The sequence below is a fragment of the Somniosus microcephalus genome, unplaced genomic scaffold, assembly GCF_052327205.1.
Source record: "Somniosus microcephalus isolate GS21.2 unplaced genomic scaffold, FLI_Smic_1.0 unresolved_chr1, whole genome shotgun sequence".
Lineage (NCBI taxonomy): Eukaryota > Metazoa > Chordata > Chondrichthyes > Squaliformes > Somniosidae > Somniosus > Somniosus microcephalus.
In genome coordinates, this window is record NW_028225179.1 from 157,492,861 (window position 1) to 157,513,640 (window position 20,780).

Sequence of the window (20,780 nt, forward strand, 5' to 3'; positions counted from 1 at the left end):
GAGGGGTGTGCGGGAGAGGTGAGGGGAGAAGCGGCATGGGAGGGGAGAATAGAGATGAGGGGGGCGTGGAAGAGGAGGGGATAGGGGCATGTTGGAGGGAAGAGAGGTTCAGGAGGGGAGGGAGGGTGCGGTAGGGGAGAGGGTGTATAGGAGGGGAGGAGGGGGTGAGAGAGCAGGGACGCAGGAGGGGAGAGGGATGCGTGAGGAGAGGGAAGAGGCATGTGGGACAGGAGAGGAGAGGGGGCGCGGGAGGGGGAGAGTTGACCGGGGAGGGGGGAGTCGCGGGTGCTGAGGGTGCCTGCGGGGGAATGGGAAGTGAAAAGGGAGGGGATGAAAATGCACCAGAAAGAGTGGGAGTGGGGAGAGTGGCAGGGTCGGCAGATGGACAGTGGGAGGGGAGCGGGGGTGCGGGAGAGGAAAGGTGAGAGAGGGGGGAGGAGGAGAGGAGGGAGGGGAGAGGGAGCGGAGAGGAGAGAGCGGGGGAGGGGCGAGAGAGCGGGGGGGAGGGGCGAGAGGAGGGGGGAGCGGGGGAGGGGCGAGGGAGCGGGGGAGGGGCGAGGGAGCGGCGAGGGAGCGGGGGAGGGGCGAGGAGAGGGGGCGCCAGAGGGGAGAGGGGACACTCGAGGGGAGAGGGAGAGCGGGGGAGAATAGAGATGAGAGGCGGCGCTGAAGGTGAGAGGAGAGGGGGTGCAGAAAAGGGGAGGAGAGGAGGCACACGAGGGCAGAGGGGAGTGCTGGAGGGAAGATGGGGTGCGGTAGGGGAGAGGGTGAATGGGAGGGGGTTGGAGGGGTGTGCGGGAAAGGGGAGAGAGGTCACTGAAGAGGAGAAGGGGTTCAAGGGGAGAGGGGGCGCATATGGGTCGGGAAGTGGCCTGCGGGAGTGAAAAAAGAGGGGGGCGCGGTAGGGGAGAGGGATGCGGGAGGAGAGGGGAGAGGGCGCAGGATTGGAGGGATGGGGCACAGGGGGGTGAGGGTGGAACTGGGAGGGGAGAGTTGCGAATGCAGGGTGGGGCTGCGGGGGAATGCGAGGCGAAAAGGGAGGGGATGAAGATGCACTGGAAGTAGTGGGAGTGAGGAGAGTGGCAGGGTCAAGAGAGGGACAGTGGGAGGGCAGATGGGACCAGGGAGGGGAGCGCCGGTGCAGGAGGGGAAAGGAGGTGAGTGCGGGAGAGGAAAGGTGAGAGAATGTGGGAGTGTGAGGGGGAGGGTGAGCGGGTGAGGGGGAGGGTGAGCGGGTGAGGGGGAGAGTGAGCGGGTGAGGGGGAGGGGGAGGGGGAGAGTGAGCGGGGAGGGTGAGCGGGGTGAGGGGGAGGGGGAGGGTGAGCGGGTGAGGGGGAGGGGGGAGCGGGTGAGGGGGGAGCGAGCGGGAGAGCGAGGGGGGAGAGCGAGCGGGCGAGGGGGAGAGCGAGCGGGCGAGGGGGGAGAGCGAGCGGGCGAGGCGGAGAGCGAGCGGGCGGGCGAGGGGGAGAGCGAGCGGGCGGGGGGAGAGCGAGCGGGCGGGGGGGGAGGGGGAGCGGGCGAGGGGGAGGGGGAGCGGGCGAGGGGGAGCGGGAGGGGGAGCGTGAGCGGGCGAGGGGGAGCGTGAGCGGGTGAGGGGGAGGGGGGAGAGCGAGCGGGGGGAGGGGGAGCGGGGGGAGCGAGCGGGGGGAGGGGGAGAGCGAGCGGGGGAGGGGGAGAGCGAGCGGGGGAGGGGGGGAGCGAGCGAGCGAGAGAGGGGGGGGGTGGAGAGAGAGAGGGGGAGAGGAGGGGGGAGAGAGAGGGGGGAGGGGGGAGAGAGAGGGGGGGAGGGGGGAGAGAGAGGGGGGGGAGGGGGGAGAGAGAGGGGGAGGGGGGAGAGAGAGGGGGAGGGGGAGAGGGGGAGGGGAGAGAGAGAGGGGGAGGGGAGAGAGAGAGGGGGAGGGGGGAGAGAGAGAGGGGGAGGGGGGGGAGAGAGAGGGGGAGGGGGGGGAGAGAGAGAGGGGGAGGGGGAGAGAGAGAGAGGGGGAGGGGGGAGAGAGAGAGGGGGGGAGAGAGGGAGGGGGGAGAGCGAGCGGGGGAGGGAGGGGGGGGGAGCGAGCGAGCGGAGAGGGGGGGGTGGAGAGAGAGAGGGGGAGGAGGAGGGGGGAGAGAGAGGGGGGAGGGGGGAGAGAGAGGGGGGAGGGGGGAGAGAGAGGGGGGAGGGGGGAGAGAGAGAGGGGGAGGGGGGGAGAGAGAGAGAGGGGGGAGGGGGGAGAGAAAGAGGGGGAGGGGAGAGAGAGAGGGGGAGGGGGAGAGAGAGAGGGGGGAGGGGGGGGAGAGAGGGGGAGGGGGGAGAGAGAGAGAGGGGGAGAGAGGGGGAGGGGGGAGAGAGAGAGGGGGAGGGGGGAGAGAGAGAGGGGGAGGGGGGAGAGAGAGGGGGAGGGGGGAGAGAGAGAGGGGGAGGGAGAGAGAGAGGGGAGGGAGAGAGAGAGGAAGGGGGAGCGGGGGAGAGAGAGAGAGGGGGAGGGGGAGAGAGAGAGAGGGTGAGGGGGAAGAGAGAGAGGAGGAGGGGAGAGAGAGAGGGGGGAGGGGAGAGAGAGGAGAGGGGGAGAGAGGGGGGAGGGGAGAGAGAGGGAGGGGAGAGGAGGAGGGGAGAGAGGGGGAGGGGAGAGAGAGAGAGGGGGAAGAGAGAGGGGGAGGGGGAAGAGAGAGGGGGGAGGGGGAGAGAGAGAGGGGGAGGGGAGAGAGAGAGAGGGGGAGGGGGAGGGGGAGAGAGGGGGGGAGAGAGGGAGGGGAGAGAGAGGGAGAGGGGAGAGAGAGCGGGGAGGGGAGAGAGAGCGGGGAGGGGGAGGGGGAGCGAGGGGGAGGAGGGGGAGGGGAGGGAGATGGAGGGGGAGGGGAGAGAGGGGAGGGAGAGAGGGGGAGGGGAGAGGGGGGAGAGAGGGGGAGGGGAGAGAGGGGGAGGGGAGAGAGGGGAGGGGAGAGAGGGGAGGGGGAGGGGAGAGAGTGGGAGGGGAGAGAGGGGCAGGGGAGGGGAGAGAGAGCGGGGAGGGGGAGGGGAGAGAGAGCGGGGAGGGGAGAGTGGGGGGGGAGGGGAGAGAGAGCGGGGGAGGGGTCGCCGGAGGGGAGAGTGGGCGTGGGTGGGGAGAGGGGGGCGCCAGAGGGCAGATGGGGAGGGGAAAGTGGAGAGAGGACATGGGAGGGAGAGGGACAGGGGGCAGGAACAGGGGCAGAGACGACTGGAAGGAGAGGGGAGAGGAATTGTGGGAGGGGAGTGGAATTCGGGAGGGGAGGGGGGGGTCGCAGGAGTGGAGAGGGGGCATGGGAGGGGATGGTTGAAGGGGCATTGGAGGTCAAGAGACACTGGATGGGGAGTGGGGGTGTGGGAGGCGAGAGGGTGTGCGGGAGGAGAGAGGGTGCGGGAGGGGAGGGGGTGCGGGAGAGGAGAGAGGGTGCGGGAGGGGAGGGTGTGTGGGAGGAGAGAGGGCGCGGGAGGGGAGGGGGTGCAGGAGAGGAGAGAGGGTGCGGGAGGGGAGTGGTCCGCGGGAGGAGAGAGGGGTGTCAGAGGGGCGATGTGATGCGGGAGGGGAGAGGGGGCATCGGAGAGGTGAGGGTGTGCGGGAGGGGAGGCGAGAGAGCTGGGTGGTAAATCTCAGCACCCTTTCCATTGACTCGACATCCTTCCTAAAGTGTAGTGCTCAGAATTATACACAATAGTCCAGCTGAGGCCTATTTCAAGAGTCCTTGGGCACAGGACACTACACCCTGAAATTGGTCCTTTTTACCCTGTAAAACTGGTGTAACGAGGCCCATTTTCTATACGCTGGTTTTCTAACCCAGAAAGTGCTCTGCAGACACTGGGGGCAGAGAGTAAGTTGCGGGTTTTTGGGGTTTTTCCTTTCCCTCTGCCATCCTGCTCTGATCTTGAGCCACTGTGAGGAACTCTGCAGCCCCAGTCTCCCGCTATTCTCAGTGCCTGCAGAGTGCATAACAGACATGACCCACACACCACTAATCAACCCTGTCAAGGTGGGGAGAGAGGGAAAGTAGCAGCATCAGGCGAAAAGGGAGAAGGGAAGGGAAAAGGTAAAAGGAAAAAAAATGAGATGAGGAAATGAAGAGAGAACCAAAAACAACCGAGGGAAACTAAATTAAAAAGCTCAGCAGAGGAAATGGGAGAGACAGGATACACCATGTACTGGAGACAAAGTCCCAGACACTCTTAGATTGATCACAATCAGCAGTGCAATTCCAGATTGAATAGAACAGCAAGGGTCTGGTTCAGCCTGAGACAGTGGCCAAGGAGGGGGTGGAGTTGGTGGCCAGGATGTAGACTTGTTGACAATTTCCAAACTGATGGCTTAAATCTCACAATGTTTAACTGGAAAAATTCTGGCTCCTCCATAACTGGATTCCAGATAATCTGTTGGACAACACACTGGTGGTGGAGGAGTCAAGGGAGGTGGTGGAGAGGTAGAGCTGGTACCATCGGTGTACATCTGGAAACTGAGCCTGTTTCTGTGGATGAGGTTGACAAGTGGTAAAATGTAGATCAGTGAGAGAAGAAGACCAACAATAAATGCTTGAGAATCTCCTGGGGTGCTGTGTGGGGGCGGGAAGAGAAGCCATTGCTGGAGATACTCTGGCTACGATCAAATAGGCAAATGTGAACCAAGTAAAGGCAGTCCCACTGAGTAGGACAATTGAGGAGGGACATTGGAGGAGAATGGTCAATGTTTGCAGAGAGCTCCAGGAGGATGAGGAGGGAAAATGAGCTATACTCACTGTCACAGAGCGTGTCATTTGTGACCTTTATTGGGGCCACTTTGGGGCTATGACAGGGATGAAAATCTGGTTAGTGTGGTTCAAACATGTAGTTGTGGCAAAGTGGCCAGGGATTTCAGAAGTGACCGCACGGTCAAGGACTTTGTAGAAGAAAGTAAGGTTGGAGATCAAGTGCAAGGACAGAGGGATAGAGGGTGGGTAATTTTGAGGAAGGGTGTGATGACATTGGATTTGAAAAGGAGCTGGATAGGACGTGAGGAGAGGGAACCATTTACAATGTGAGCTAGCATGGAAACCAGGAAGAGAAGTTGGGTGGGCAGCAGTTTAGTGGGAATGGGGTCAATGGAGCAGGAGGTGGGTCCAGCAGAGAATACAATCTCAGTAAGACAGGCAGCCTGGCTTCTGATTGGTTACTGGCACCATGGATATGTAAAATAGAGAGAATAATACAGCGAGAGAATAAAAATAAAAATACCAAACATTGAACCGAATGTTGATGGTTTATCCAGTAGGAATATTGGTATAAAATATCAGAACATACATTGATGAGAATTTAAGAACTGAAGTAAGAACTGTGAATAACTCAAAGCAGATCAGAGAAAGTGGGTGAGAGTCTAGGTGGAAGTGAGTGATGATGGGATTAGTGTCACTGTGTGAAGCTGCTTTCAAAGGTGATGCGATGACTTTCTAGCGTGGTTCTAAACTCGGGTTTAAGCAGCTGTTTTCAAAGGTCACAAGGAAAGTACTGTTGTGAGTAAAATATTTCACAGGTAAGACAGAGTCCAGCATAAGGGATGTGTTGGAAATAAATACACTGCAATTACATCTGAAGGAGAAACTGACATTTCTAATGTTCCTGACAAATGTCTCAAAGCACTTCACACAATGTATTACTTTTGAAGTGTATTTTCTGCTGTGATATAGGGCAGGGTGTCCAATAGGGCAGGGTGTCCAAATTAGACATCCCCTCTCCTCAGCCCTCACAATTCCACTCTCCAAGCCCAGGCAGCTCAGTCCTATTTGGGTTCAGTTTTTTGCCAGCTTCTTATCAAACTCTCTCTTGAAGCTGCTGATACCCTCAGACAACTCTGCCTCCCTTACTTTCCATACCCTCCGCATAAAGTATTTGGGAGTGATTTACGTCTCACTATCGCCCAGAGTTAAAGTGTAAACGGAGCAGTAATGAGGCAAAAATCACACGCAGTGCTTCCCACCTGGTTCCCACCAATGCCCGCCGGGATATGGTGTCGCAGCCGCGAAATAGGAATCCAGCGCAAGGAGTTCGTTCTCTCCGGTGTCCTGGACAATATTTGTCCCTCAACCAACATCACCAAAACTGGTCATCTGGTCATTATCACATTGCTGTTTGTGGGAGCTTGCTGTGCAGAAATTGGTTGCGGCGTTTCCTACATTACAACAGTGACTACACTTTAAAAACTCTTCATTGGCTGTAAAGCGCTTTGGGACGTCCCGAGGTCGTGAAAGGCACGAAATCAAAACACGTTCTTTTTTCCCTCTTTCGTAACAGTTTCTCTGTGGTCAGGAGGTGCATGAATTATCCTGCCTGCTGCTGGTCGATCCTTGGTTTTCCAGCCGCCCACCGTATTTTCCTGTAACCTCCCCCACCGTCCCAACCCACTCCGCCCACCTTTAAACAGCTCCTGCTCACTTGCCTCCAGGGAGGATTTGGCGGATTTCCTGTCTCCCGCCTCCATCCTCAAGGATCACCGAGCACCTTCCCATGCTTCAAATCCATGGGCAACTCGCCAGCAATATTGTCCTGAAGCCCAACCCTGAGAATGGATTGGGCCTCTGACCAATTTCATGGAGCGAGCAGTGGGCTCACTGACTCACTGCCTGCCCGATCAATGGGGTCACTCAAAAACCCAGCCTCGCTCAATCCAAACTGCCTTTTCACCCTCCCTTTTCTCAGTTTGAGACTATCCCTACTTTGTTGTAGACTCTGTGACTGTGTTAAACCTGTGGATGTTTATCTTCTCTCTGCGGTTTAGGATCTTGAATAGTTCAATAAGATCACCCCAAGCCCTCCCTTATCCAGAGCAAAGACTCCTGACTTCCAGACTAGACACGGACATCAGTGAACATTTAATCTGGAGTCCGGGAGCCCGTTCTGTCTCTTCTCAGCTGGATTTATAAATCCGGGAAAGGAATATAAGAGTTTTACCGGGGTTAATGGCGTCTATCATTTCTTTCCACGCTGTGTACTGTAAAGGGCCGATGAACTTTCCGATAGACAGGGCGCCATCTGCTACTGACAGTACTTGATAGTCCTCACTAATCCTGTAAATATTGAACAGTTGATGTTATAAATCGACATTTAACACTTTTCTGAGTTATTTTACCAAACTGTGCAGAGTTTCAGTAAAGAGCATGTCCTACCTCCTCTTCCGACAAGCTTCCTCCTGAAATAAATAAAACACAAACAGTGAGCAGGATAGTAAAAGACTTCAGGAGGACACAGACAGGCTGGTGAAATGAGCAGACACAGGGCAGGTAGAATTTAACACAGAGAAGTGTGAAGTGATGCATTTTAGAAGGAAGAATGAGGAGAGGCAAAATAAACTAAATGGTACAATTTTAAATGTGGTGCAGGAACAGAGAGACCTGGGGGATCACATTCACAAATCTTAAAGATAATTGGCAAAATAAGAAAGCGGGGATTTTTTAACAATGACTTGTGATGATCTGGAATGCACTGACTGACAGGGTGGAGGAAGCAGATTCCATAGTGATTTACAAACGGGAATTGGAGATACACTTGGAAAGGGAAAATTGCCCGGCTATGGGAAAGAGCGGGGGGAGTGGGTCTAATTGCACAGCTCTTTCAAAGAGCCGGCACAGGCACAATGGGCCTCTTGTGCTGTGGGATTCTATGATTGTAAGTAGTTGAAAAGCCTGATTTGTGTGTCAGATACTGGAACTCAACATCAGTGTCACTCACAGACACAGTGACTCTCACACCCACCGCACCAGACACACCCACACACTCACAACATGGAACTGTAACTGGATTGCAATCTGAGTGCCAGGAAAATATTAAACTGGAGCAACACGGAAATAATTACAAGCAAAATATCAAGATCAGGACAACCCATTCCTGGGAAGTTGCAGGTATTCCCGGGAATCTGCAGACAGTGCGGGAGCCGGTTAGTTCGGTGACAACAACAGAACTGCCCCGGAATAGACAAAACAATCGGTTTAAATCAGTTTCGAATTATTCAGCAAATGCTGCATTTATTTCAGTTATTTTTGACTGTGTGAAGTTTCACTGAACTGACCCGCAATATAATCCTCACCTTTAGAAATGTCAGCCCGTCTTTTTGCTCCAACTGTTTCTGCAACTTTGAGAGTTTCTCCTGAATAGAATTTAAATTATCTTGAATTTCTCTGAGGTTTTTCTCCATTGTTTCTAGAATCTCCCCCTCTTGTTCCCTGAGATCTCTGATTAAACGCTGCTCTTTCTCACCGAGAATCTGGTGCATTTTAGCGAACTCCGATGTGATGCGGGTCTGCAGACTGCTCGACTGTTCCTACCAAATGAAATGTGAAGCATAATTAATGTACCGCGATAAAGGGAACAAAACTAACCGAGATCCCAGAAAATCAGCACAGGGAGACCTTACCCTAACTGCGGAAATCTGTTGTTTCTGTTTTAATTCCGTTTCTAGAACCGCCGATTTCTTCTCTGTGAGAGAATCTAAGGAAGATTTCAGCTGATCCTGGGATTGGGAGAGAAAATCACAGAATAAAAGTGTTAGACCATGAAAATGTGATAAAATAATCAGGTGATGAAATCTGTTCCCTTTTACCTTGTAGATTCCAACAGCTTCTTTAATGGGCTTGAAGCGGTGCTCTCTGTGTTCCCGCGCATCTCTACAAATCAGACAGATCAATTTCTTGTCAGTTTCACAAAACAGCTTCAGTTCTTCCTGATGTTCCTCACAGTGAAGTTTACTTTCCTTCTCTTTCGGATTTAGCTTTAATTTTCGCGCTTTCTCGGCCAGATTCGCTAAGGCCCGACTGGCTCTGAGGTTTATTTCCGGAAACTCCTCTCTACATTCCGGGCAGGAGTTTGTCTCCTTTTCCCAACACTCTGTGATACAGGAGCGGCAGAAGTTGTGCCCACACTCCAGTGAAACCGGGTCGGTGAAGAAATCAAGACAAATGGGACAAATTGCCTCCTCGGTCAAACTCTCGGCCTGCTGTCTGGAAGCCATGTTCACCCTCAGCACTTCCTGATTCAAACCGCTTTCAGTTTCGATGTTTTTCTGCTGCCGAACTGCCTCAGTTCAGCGATTTCAGCCTATCAGAGCACGGAGGGGAATAATTGAACCCTGGCCGGGAGGGTGAAGGTTCCTGGAGTGTCGGCAGTGGGGGGAGGGAGAGAGAGGGAGGGAGGAGGCGGAGATGGGCGGGGATCGAGATTCCAGGGCACTTTGCTCCAGACTGAACTCACTGCCGACTACAAACCCTCTGGTGACACACGGTGTGAGATAGAGATCCATAAACTGAATTGTGTTAATGATTGCAGCCGCTCACCCTAAAACACAAAGTGCCACAAATGTCAAGGAGTGATTTTAGATGACAGGCACAGAGAGTATCTTTAGAGGGATTGAAGCATTGAGGATCGATTTTATCTGCTAGAAAGAAAGACTTGCATTTATATAGCGCCTTGGAAGGTAGCAAATGTAACCCCACTATTTAGGAAAGGAGGGAGAGAGAAAACGGGGAACTACAGACCAGTTAGCCTGACATCAGTAGCGGGGACAATGCTGGAATCTATTATTGAGGACGTGGTAACGGGGCACTTAGAAAATAATGATAGGATTGGGCAGAGTCAACAGGGATTAATGACAAGGAAATCGTGTTTAACAAATCTGTTCGAGTTTTTTGAGTTATAACTAGCAGAATAGAAAAGGGTGAACCAGTGGATGTGGTGTATTTGGACTTTCAGAAGGCATTCGATAAAGTGACACAGACGAAGTTATTAAACATGGGATTTGGGATAATATACTAGCATGGATTGAGGATTGGTTAACGGGCAGAAAACAGAGTGTAGGAATAAACGGGTAATTTTTGGGTTGGCAGGCTGTAACTAGTGGGGTACCGCAAGGATCAGTGCTTGGGCCCCAGCTATTCACAATCTACATCAATGATTTGGATGAGGGGACCAAATGTAACATATCCAAGTTTGCTGATGATACAAAGCTGGGTGGGAATGTAAGTTGTGAGGAGGATGCAAGGAGGCTTCAAGGGGATACAGGCAGTCTTAGTGAGTGGGAAAAACATGGCAAATGGAATATAATGTGGAGAAATGTGAAGTAATCCACTTTGGTTGGAAAAATAGAAAAGCAGAGTATTTTTTAAATGGTGAAAGATTGGGAAATGTTGGTGTTCAGAGGGACCTGGGTGTCCTTGTACACGAATCACTGAAAGTTAACATGCAGGTACAGCAAGCAATTAGGAAAGAAAATGGTATGTTGGCCTTTATTACAAGAGGATTTGAGTATAAGAGTAAAGACGTCTTACTGTAATTATATAGGGCCCTGGTGAGACCACACCTGGAGTACGCAGTTTTGGTTGCCTTAACTAAGGAAGGATATATTTGTCATAGAGGGAATAAACGAAGGTTCACCAGACTGGTTCCTGGGATGGGGGATTGTCCTATGAGGAGAGATTGATTAGACCAGGCCTATATTCTCTCGAGTTTAGAAGAATGAGAGGTGATCTCATTGAAACATACACAATTCTTACAGGGCTTGACAGGGTAGATGCAGGGAGGGTGTTTCCCCTGGCTGGGGAGTCTAGAACCAGGGGTCACAGTCTCAGAATAAGGGGTCGGCCATTTAGGACTGAGATGAGGAGAAATTTCTTCACTCAGAGGGTGGTGAATCTTTGGAATTCTCTACCCCAGAGGGCTGTGGAGGCTCAGTCATTGCGTATATTCAAGACAGAGATCGATAGATTTTTGAATATTAAGGGAATCAAGGGATATGGGGATAGTGCAGGAAAGTGGAGATGATGTAGAAGATCAGCCATGATCTTATTGAATGGCGGAGCAGGCTCGAAGGGCCAAATGGCCGACTCCTGCTCCTATTTCTTATGTTCTTATGTGAAGATGCAGTGGATTTTCTGTCGAGGCCGGGTCCTCCCGGGAAACTCCATAACACAGGCCCCTGTGCTCAATGGATCCTTCCCAGGGACACTGGGCCAGAAAAAAACATCAACTGATGTTGGAAGGCCTTGAAGTGTCAACTTTCCCCCAATATTAGGAGGAATTTCTTTACATGGAGATTGGTGAGAATGTGGAACTCGCTGCCTCATTGGGTGGTTGAAGTTGAGAGCATTGATGCATTGAAAGTGAGGCTTGAAATCCAAGATGACTTTATACTGTACAGAATGTATTTGGAGCTTGTTTCGTATATGTTTGAGTAAATGAAGTTTGTTTTCGGAAATAGAAAAGATTCTCGAGTTACTCAAACTGTGTGTCGGGTATTTTGGGTCTGTGGATTCACATCTCAGGCAGTGCTGCCCTCCCAGTCCCTGAGACGCTGTTTGATCGCAAGTCTGTCATTGTTACAAAGTGCATTACTGCCACCTGCTGGCAGGATATCAGTGCTGCAGGAAAGAATCCCCATTAAAAACGGCCCAAGAAGCGGTGACTGTCTCTGAAGGTTCACAGGCACGGTGGGCCGAATGGCCTCCTTCTGTGCTGTATCATCCTCTGATTCTTATGTATTCTTACACTTGGATCTGATCAAATCCACCTTCTCAAAATTGATTTCATTCAATCCCATTGTTTGATTACACGTTCCAGGGCCCTCATTGGGAAAGATTAGCTAGAAAATGCCACATTAATATCCACAATCATGTGGGAAATATACACACATTAGGATTCGCCATTAATGTGTAGGGTTTGATATATGCTGCAGTATTTAACGAGCTTTGAATTGCCCGACATAAACCAATATGATTGACACCAGGGCATTGTTGTGCCCACAGAGCGAGTTCAGTCGAGTAATGGTGGAGAACAAGTGATTGGAGAACTCGGGAACTGAACAGGATCGCTGTCAGTCTTGGTCTCAAGACTCTGTCTTGGGCAAGTCACCTCCAGTCTGCTGCACTCCTGGTGTGTCGGTTCTTCTGGTGAATATCGCGATGGCATTCACTCTGCGGGCAGAATGTGTGTCGCTCAACTCTCTCTGCGGAACTGGTTAGACTGGACAGAGGCTCATAGGGTCACGGAGCTCTGTAAGATCGCTTGTGAGAGCCGGACTTTCCATCTCAAATGTGTCCTTATATATTTCACACTCCCGTTTCCTGAGTTCACTGTTAACTCCCGCCTTTGTCTCTAAAATGACATCTACTCGCCTGTCTCTTCCAAACGGCCGCTTATGAGCAGCTCTGATAATGTAGTAACAACAGGAAATGGTGGAAACACTCAGCAGGCCAGGCAGCCTCCCTCGCTCGGGGTCAGAGAGGGGAAGGTCAGAGGGGAGAGTGAAAACACAGCAGGGGGTGAGATTGGAAGAAGGGATGGGGTCAGAGGAAAGTGAAGGGGAAGAAGGTTCCGGAGGGGCGCTGGTGTCCAAGAGTTCTTGAAGCTCGCGATCCTTGACATCCGAAAGGAAGAAAACAAGTTTTTTGTTGAAGCGCCGGATGAGGCGAAGGATGAAATGGAACTGTGGACCAGGACAGCTTTGAGATAGAGTGCGTCGGTGCTGCTGAAGGGAGAGGGCGAGAGTGTTGATGTGGCGACACATGGCGTTGAGCCTGGATCTCAGGATGTGTGGAGAGCAGTAGTTCGAGGAACGCTGAATATCTCGGAGATATCTGTAATCCTGGGGGGATCCGAAACACCAAGGGTGGAATTTCAGTCGGAATCCACGTGGAATAAGTCGGAACCGGAGACAGATGCTGAGGAAAGAGATGTGGCTGTGAAAACGAGTCTTGGCAGATACCTGATCAAACACGGGAAGGGAAACCGAAAGCAATGAAGGTGAACAAGGTTGAAGAGACAAACGGAAATCCCGTCGGAGAGAAGAGCAGAACTTCTTCAAGGTGGGCATTCCGAGGAGAGAAGTGGCAGTGAACCAAACACTAATACAACAGCAAAATACTGCGGATGCTGGAAATCTGAAATAACAACAGAAAATGCTGGAAACACTCAGCAGGTCAGGCAGCATCTGATAATGTAGCGTTAGTTCATCATGACAGGGATTAGGAATCTTGCCATTAGGCACTTTACAGCTTCCGGCCTCAACACTGAGTTCAAGAACTTCAGATCATAACCACCGTCACCATTCTGCTGGGACCATTCACACCTCCTCTGGACCCACCTTTTGTCTCTTTACTTGTCCCATTACCACCCTCTTTTGCTTTGCACCATCATCCCTTTTGATATTTATTCACTCCTGCCCCCCACCCTATCACAGACCCTCCCTGTTGTTATTTCCCAGCGCGCCCGCCCCTCTCCCCTTCCCCTGGCTTTGTACTTGTTTACAGATTGTTAAATCTCCAACACTTTTCAGTTCTGACCAAAGGTCACCGACCTGAGACGTTCTGTTTTTCCCTCCACTGACGCTGCCTGATCTGCTGAGTGTTTCCAGCATTTTCTGTTTTTATTAGGGATTAGGAATATTAATGTGCGATATATAACGTTGTAACAGTGTAAGAGTAAATACGGTAACAGAGCAGGGAACTGAAGATGCCAATTTAGTGACAATTTAGTGTTAGTTCATGACAGGGAGTTGGGAATTGTCTTTTATTGTGTGACTATATAACTTTGTATCACTGTCAGAGTAAATACGGTAACACCGCAGGGAACTGAAGGAGGATTTGATGGGCGAACCGGGGCTGATCCACCCACAGAAATATCAGCCCAGCAGTTTGAATCAGGAAGCGCTGAAACTCATCCTGGCTTCCAGACACCAGGCGGAGAGTTTCACTGAGGATTGAAATTGTCCCGTTTGTCTTGATTTCTTCACCGATCCGGTTATACTGGAGTGCGGGCACAACTTGTGCCGCGCCTGTGTCACCCGGCCTCGCGAACACCAGGAGGCGACAAACTCCTGGCCGGAATGTAGAGGGGAATTTGCAGACAGAAACCTCCGGGTCAATCGGGCCTGAGCGAGTCTGGCCCAGAAAGCGCGAAAATTAAACCTGAATGGGAAAGAGAAGGAAAGTAAACTTCACTGTGAGGAACATCAGGAAGAACTGAAGCTGTTTTGTGAAACTCACGCACCATCCCACGGAAGACCAAGATTGCATTGGGGTCCCATGTACATTATGGGATCCGGTTTGCATGGACTAATGAGGCTTCCCCCATGTTTAGTGCGGGAGCGCTGGATTCCTATTTCGCGGCTACGACACAATATCCCGGCGGGCATTGGTGGGAACCAGGTGGGAAGCACTGCGTGTGATTTTTCTCTCATTACTGCTCCGTTTACGCTTTAAATCCGGGCGATAGTGAGACGTAAATCACTCCCAAATACTTTATGCGGAGGGTATGCAAAGTAAGGGAGGCAGAGTTGTCTGAGGGTATCAGCAGCTTCAAGAGAGAGTTTGATAAGAAGCTGGCAAAAAACTGTGAACCCAAATAGGACTGAGCTGCCTGGGCTTGGAGAGTGGAATTGTGAGGGCTGAGGAGAGGGGAGGTCTAATTTGGACCCCCTGCCCTATTGGACACCCTGCCCTATATCACAGCAGAAAATACACTTCAAAAGTAATACATTGTGTGAAGTGCTTTGAGACATTTGTCAGGAACATTAGAAATGTTAGTTTCTCCTTCAGATGTAATTGCAGTGTATTTATTTCCAACGCATCCCTTATGCTGGACTCTGTCTTACCTGTGAAATATTTTACTCACAACAGTACTTTCCTTGTGGCCTTTGAAAACAGCTGCTTAAAGCCGAGTTTAGAACCACGCTAGAAAGTCATCGCATCACCTTTGAAAGCAGCTTCACACAGTGACACTAATCCCATCATCACTCACTTCCACCTAGACTCTCACCCACTTTCTCTGATCTGCTTTGAGTTATTCACAGTTCTTACTTCAGTTCTTAAATTCACATCAATGTATGTTCTGATATTTTATACCAATATTCCTACCGGATAAAACATCAACATTCGGTTCAATGTTTGGTATTTTTATTTTTATTCTCTCGCTGCATTATTCTCTTTATTTTACATATCCATGGTGCAAGTAACCAATCAGAAGCCAGGCTGCCTGTCTTACTGAGATTGTATTCTCTGCTGGACCCACCTCCTGCTCCATTGACCCCATTCCCACTAAACTGCTGCCCACCCAACTTCTCTTCCTGGTTTCCTGTTAGCTCACATTGTAAATGGTTCCCTCTCCTCACGTCCTATCCAGCTCCTTTTCAAATCCAATGTCATCACACCCTTCCTCAAAATTACCCACCCTCTATCCCTCTGTCCTTGCACTTGATCTCCAACCTTACTTTCTTCTACAAAGTCCTTGAACGTGTGATCACTTCTGAAATCCCTGGCCATTTTCCCGCAACTGCATGTTTGAACCACACTAACCAGATTTTCATCCCTGTCACCAAAGTGGCCCTAATAAAAGTCACAAAGTCTTGCTCTATGACAGCGAGTATAGCGTATTACCCCTCCTCATTCTCCTGGACCTTTCTTGGAAAGGGTAAAGAAGAGGTTTAACAGGATAAAACCAGGGACAATCGACTTCAGTTATGTGGAGAGACTGGCAAAGCCGGGATTGTTCTCATTATAAGAACATAAGAAGTAGGAGCAGGAGTAGGCCATACGGCCCCTCGGGCCTGCTCCGCCATTCAATAGGATCATGGTTGATCCGAATCTAGACTCACGTCCACTTCCCTGCCCTCTCCCCGTAACCCCTAATTCCCTTATCAGCTAGGAAACTGTCTATCTCCGATTTAAATTTATTTAATGTTGCAGCTTCCACAGCTCTCTGGGGTAGCAAATTCCATAGATTTACTACTCTCTGAGTGAAGAAGTGTCTCCTCATCTCAGTTTTGAAAGGGCAGCCCCTTATTCTAAGATTATGCCCCCTAGTTCTAGTCTCACCCATCAGTGGAAACATCCTCACTGCATCCACCCGATCAAGCCCCCTCACAATCTTATATGTTTCGATAAGATCACCTCTCATACTTCTGAACTCCAATGAGTAGAGTCCCAATCTACTCAACCTTTCCTCATACGTCAACCCCCTCATCTCCGGAATCAACCGAGTGAACCTTCTCTGAACCGCCTCGAGAGCAAGTATATCTTTTCTTAAATATGGAAACCAAAACTGCACGCAGTATTCCAGGTGTGGCCTCACCAATACCTTGTATAACTGCAGCAAGACTTCCCTGTTTTTATACTCCATCCCCCTTGCAATAAAAGCCAAGATTCCATTGGCCTTCCTGATCACCTGCTGCACCTGCATACTAACTTTTTGTGTTTCATGCACCAGGACCCCCAGATCCCTTTGTACTGTAGCACTTTGCAGTTTCTCTCCATTTAGATAATAACTTGTTCTTTGATTTTTTCTGCCAAAATGCACAACCTCACACTTTCCAATATTATATTTCATCTGCCAAATCTCTGCCCACTCACTTAGCCTGTCTATGTCCTTTTGCTGGTTTTTTATGTCCTCCTCACTCATTGCTTTCCCTCCCATCTTTGTATCGTCGGCAAACTTGGATATGTTGCACTCGGTCCCTTCCTCCAAATCGTTAATATAGATTGTAAAGAGTTGGGGTCCCAGCACTGACCCCTGTGGAACACCACTAGTTACTGATTGCCAGCCCGAGAACGAACCATTTATCCCAACTCTTTGTTTTCTGTTAGATAGTCAATCTTCCACCCATGCCAGTATATTACCCCCAATCCCGTGATTTTTTGTCTTGATCAGTAATTTTTTGTGTAACCTTGTCAAATGCCTTTTGGAAGTCCAAATACACTACATCCACTGGTTCCCCTTTATCCACCCTGTATGTTACGTCCTCGAAGAATTCGAGCAAATTTGTCAAACATGACTTCCCCTTCATAAAACCATGCTGACTCTGTCCTATTAAATTATGTTTATCCAAATGCTCTGTTACTGTTTCCTTAATAATGGACTCCAACATTTTGCCAACCACAGATGTTAGGCTAACTGGTCTATAGTTTCCAGCTTTTTGTCTACTTCCCTTCTTAAATAAGGGTGTTACATTAGCAGTTTTCCAATCTGCCGGGACCTTTCTGGCATAGAAATTTAATAGAGGTATTTAAAATCATGAGGGGTTTTGATGGAGTGGATAAGGAGGAACTGTCTCCTCTCGCACGTGGGTCAGTAACAAGCGGACACAGATTCAATGTAATTGGCAAAAGATCTAAAGGGTTGTTATCATCTGGAATGCACTAACGGACAGGGTGGAGGAAGCAGATTCCACAGAAACATTCATCAGGCAATTGGACATGTCATTGAAGAGAACTAAAAGCTGGGGTGTGGGACTGAATGGGACAGAGCTTTCAAAGAGCCGGCAGAGGCACAATGGGTGGAACGGGCTCCTTCTGTGATGTAAGATTCCATGGTTCTGGTCCAACCGGTAATTGGATTGGGTCATTTCTCTCGTGTCCGGGAAAGTCTTCCTGCACCCACTCCCCCCGCTCACTCTCCCCCTCCCCCCCGCTCACTCCCCCTCCCCCCGCTCTCTCTCCCCTCCCCAGCTATCTCTCCCCTCCCACGCTCTCTCTCCCCGACCCCGCTATCCCTCTCCGCCCCCACTCTCTCTCCTCTCCCACTCTCTCTCTCCTCTCCCACTCTCTCTCCTCTCCTGTTCTCTCACCCCTCCCCACACTGTCTCTCTCCCCCTACCCCCGCTCTCTCTCCCCAGCCCGCTCTCTCTCCCCAGCCCGCTCTGTCTCCCCTCTCGCTCTCTCTCCCCTCCCCACGCTGTCTCTCTCCCCCTACCCCTGCTCTCTCTCCCCAGCCCGCTCTCTCTCCCCAGCCCACTCTCTCTCCCCTCTCGCTCTCTCTCCTCTCCCTCCACTGTCTCTCTCCCCCTACCCCCGCTCTCACTCCCCAGCCCTCTCTCTCCCCAGCCCGCTCCCTCTCTCCCCCGCTCTCTCTCCCCTCTCGCTCTCTCTCCCCTCCCCCTGTAAGATTCGCAATTTTCAGCAAAAATCACGCAAGAAAACTGGGTAAAATAAGACTGTTTATTGACCAAAGTAAGCTTGCACAGAAAAACCTTTGATAAAAGGGCATACAAAATGGCCGCCGGGCCCCGTGATCAGTTTCTGAACCATTTTATTTCTGTTACTGCGAGCCAGACAGGCTTGTGGATTGAAGACAGTAAGCCCGTGAAAGCCAGTATCTGGGAACCGAAACTCAGAGAAACAGCATACATATTCAATGGATATAAGTACAGGATGGGGCCCATCAAGATATGGGCGGACAATGCAAAAACACTTATACCCATTTATTGTACAAAGGAAAAACCGTTTAGCAGCCATCAAGGAAAATCTCCGGACCGATCAATATGCGAACCGAGCCGCGGTGACAATGCAAAGGACATTAAAAGACATTATCGGCCAGGAAGGCCAGTTTAAGCTATCACCGGCTCCGTTACAAGACAAAGCACCCCTGCAGAGATTTCTGCCCGCCAAAATTAATACAAAGACAGGACTATGATTTGGCGGGAGATAAGACTGTCCCAAAAGAGTATAACTAGGGATTGAAAGTCCATCTAGGAGAGCACTCTTTACTTCTTCACTGCTACGGCTTCTTCTTGGGCGACTTCAGACTTCCATTTTTGTCGAGAACTTCTTCCACGAGGAACGAACGAAGGACGGATGGTGCCAGGATCGGCGTCTCTTCCACTTCGGCAGATGCAGCATCGATGAAAACGTTTTCGTCTTTTTAAAGACGGACGGTTTCGGAAAAAGGACAACGTGGCCGGTGTTCAGCCAAACAAGGCTCGGCCACGGCAAGAAGACGACAAGGGTGGCCCGGGTACTGGGGTCGGGAGATCATCGACGACCCAGGCCGATGGAGAAGAAACCCTCTGGAGGACTGGCGATCCATGCCACAAGATTCTCCCATGTGCATAGCCTGCATCTGGGTCTGCTCCATGAACCCAAATCGACTTAGTGGATCTCAACCTTGACGAGCGCTCATCGAGGCTGTGTCTACTCCGCCGCTTCAAGAGATAGAGAATATCGACTGCGCCAGAAGCTTCCAAATCCATGTGACGATGGGAAGCGGTGCCAAAAAGGCTGCGAACCCCCCCTTTTTTCGTGATTTCGAGAGTGGTGAGCATGGTCCCAGGTTCCCCAGGTCGAAACTTAGTTTAGGTATAGGGGAGGGAGTTAAGGGTTATCGTAATGTGTTTTCCCTTTTTCGATGTGCCGTGTGTTCCCCATTTCCATAAAGTTAAGTTCATAAATTTGTGCATGATTGTAGTTACTTTAATCTGTGCCTATGACATGTATTTTATAATGCTTCAAACTGTTTAAAAATAAAAGCATCCATTTCGTGCTATTCAACCTGGTCTATTGAGTCCTTTCTCTGCACTACTGTTCTCTGCATCTAAGTCCAAGGTCTAGAACCGTAGGGGGAGTGGGTCGAACCACTCAAGGGTAATTATTGCTCGAAGCCTGGCAGGAGACCAGAACGGGCAAGAGAGAAAAACCCCCTACACCCCGCTCTCTCTCTCCTCCTACCCCAGCTCTCTCTCCCCAGCCCGCTGCTGTCTCTTCCCCCTCACCTTGCTATCTCTTCCCCCCCTCTGTCTCCCCTCTCGCTCTCTCTCCCCTCCCCCTGCTGCCTCTCTCCCCCTACCCCCGCTCTCTCTCACTAGCCCGCTGCTCTCTCTTCCCCCTCACCTCGCTATCTCTTCCCTGCCCGCTCTCACTCCTCTCCCCCCGCTGTCTCTCTCCCCACCTGCATGCTGTCTCTCCCCACCCCATGCTGTTTCTCTCCCCCACCCCCTCTCTCTCCTCAGCCCACTCTCTCCCCCTGCCGCGCTCTCTCCCCCTCCACTCTCTCTCCCTCCCTCTCTCCCCCCTGCTCCCGCTCTCCCCCCGATCTCTCTCCCCCTCTCTCTCCCCTCTCGCTCTCTCTCCCCTCCCCCCGATGTCCCTCTCCCCTACCCCCGCTCTCTCTCCCCAGCCCGCTGCTCTCTCTTCCCCCTCACCTCGCTATCTCTTCCCCCCGCCCCCCGCTGTCTCTCCCCTCCCCCCGCTGTCTCTCTCCCCACCTCCATGCTGTCTCTCCCCACCCCACACTGTTTCTCCCCTCCCCCGCTGTCTCCTGTGGTTCTCTGGTCTTTATCTCCGCTACAGCGCTGATTTGGGGCCGAAAACGACGTAAATCGACCCCTAGGTCATAAACCCTGGAGTGGCAGCAGATTCCGTGAACACAACCCAGAGCCCGGGTGGTCACTTTAAAAAGGAAAGTGTTTGAATAAATCACAGCGAGAAACGAAATCACTGACTGTGTTATTTTAACTTTCCCCCAGCTCCAGCCTCTCTGACTCTGGATCCGAACACAGCGAATCCCCGGCTCATCCTGTCTGGGGACTGGACCAGTGTGAGACTCGGAGACAAACGGCAGCCGCTCCCTGACACCCCGGAGAGGTTTGATCTCTGGCCCTGTGTCCTGGGATCGGAGGGATTCACATCAGGGAGACACTACTGGGAGGTGGAGGTGGGGGACGAGACTGTGGGTTGTGGGAGTGGCCCGAGAGTCTGCCGGGAGGAAAGGGGAAATCGACCTGAGACCTGAGACCGGATACTGGACTGTGGGGCTGTTTCTCTGAAGTGACTATGTTGCCCTCACCTCCCGCTCACGGTCACACCTCACCCCGAGTGTGAAGCCCCGGAAGATCGGGGTGTACCTGGACTATGAGGGCGGACAGGTGACATTTTACAATGCAGACAACATGTCCCATCTCCACACTTTCACCCACACTTTCACTGAGAGAATTTTTCCCATCTTCAATTCGGGACGGAATGACGGCGGGAAAAACTCCGCCCCGCTGACAATCTGCGGGGTTAAAGGACACTAA

General features: G+C 51.6%; 2 pseudogenes across 2 annotated transcripts in view; one reads left to right on the plus strand and one right to left on the minus strand.

Moving 5' to 3' along the window:
- The window catches only part of LOC147096336 (zinc-binding protein A33-like), a 34,167-nt pseudogene extending 13,387 nt beyond the window's left edge, over positions 1-20,780 (plus strand). Inside the window, exon 6 of the transcript XR_015074595.1 lies at positions 20,232-20,780. The product of XR_015074595.1 is annotated as a zinc-binding protein A33-like (transcript). The remainder of the gene's footprint in view (positions 1-20,231) is intronic.
- LOC147096337 (zinc-binding protein A33-like) lies at positions 6,913-8,976 on the minus strand (annotated as a pseudogene). Its single transcript, XR_015074594.1, has 5 exons — positions 8,553-8,976; positions 8,367-8,462; positions 8,040-8,273; positions 7,123-7,145; positions 6,913-7,023 (listed from the first exon to the last, which is right to left on the minus strand). The product of XR_015074594.1 is annotated as a zinc-binding protein A33-like (transcript).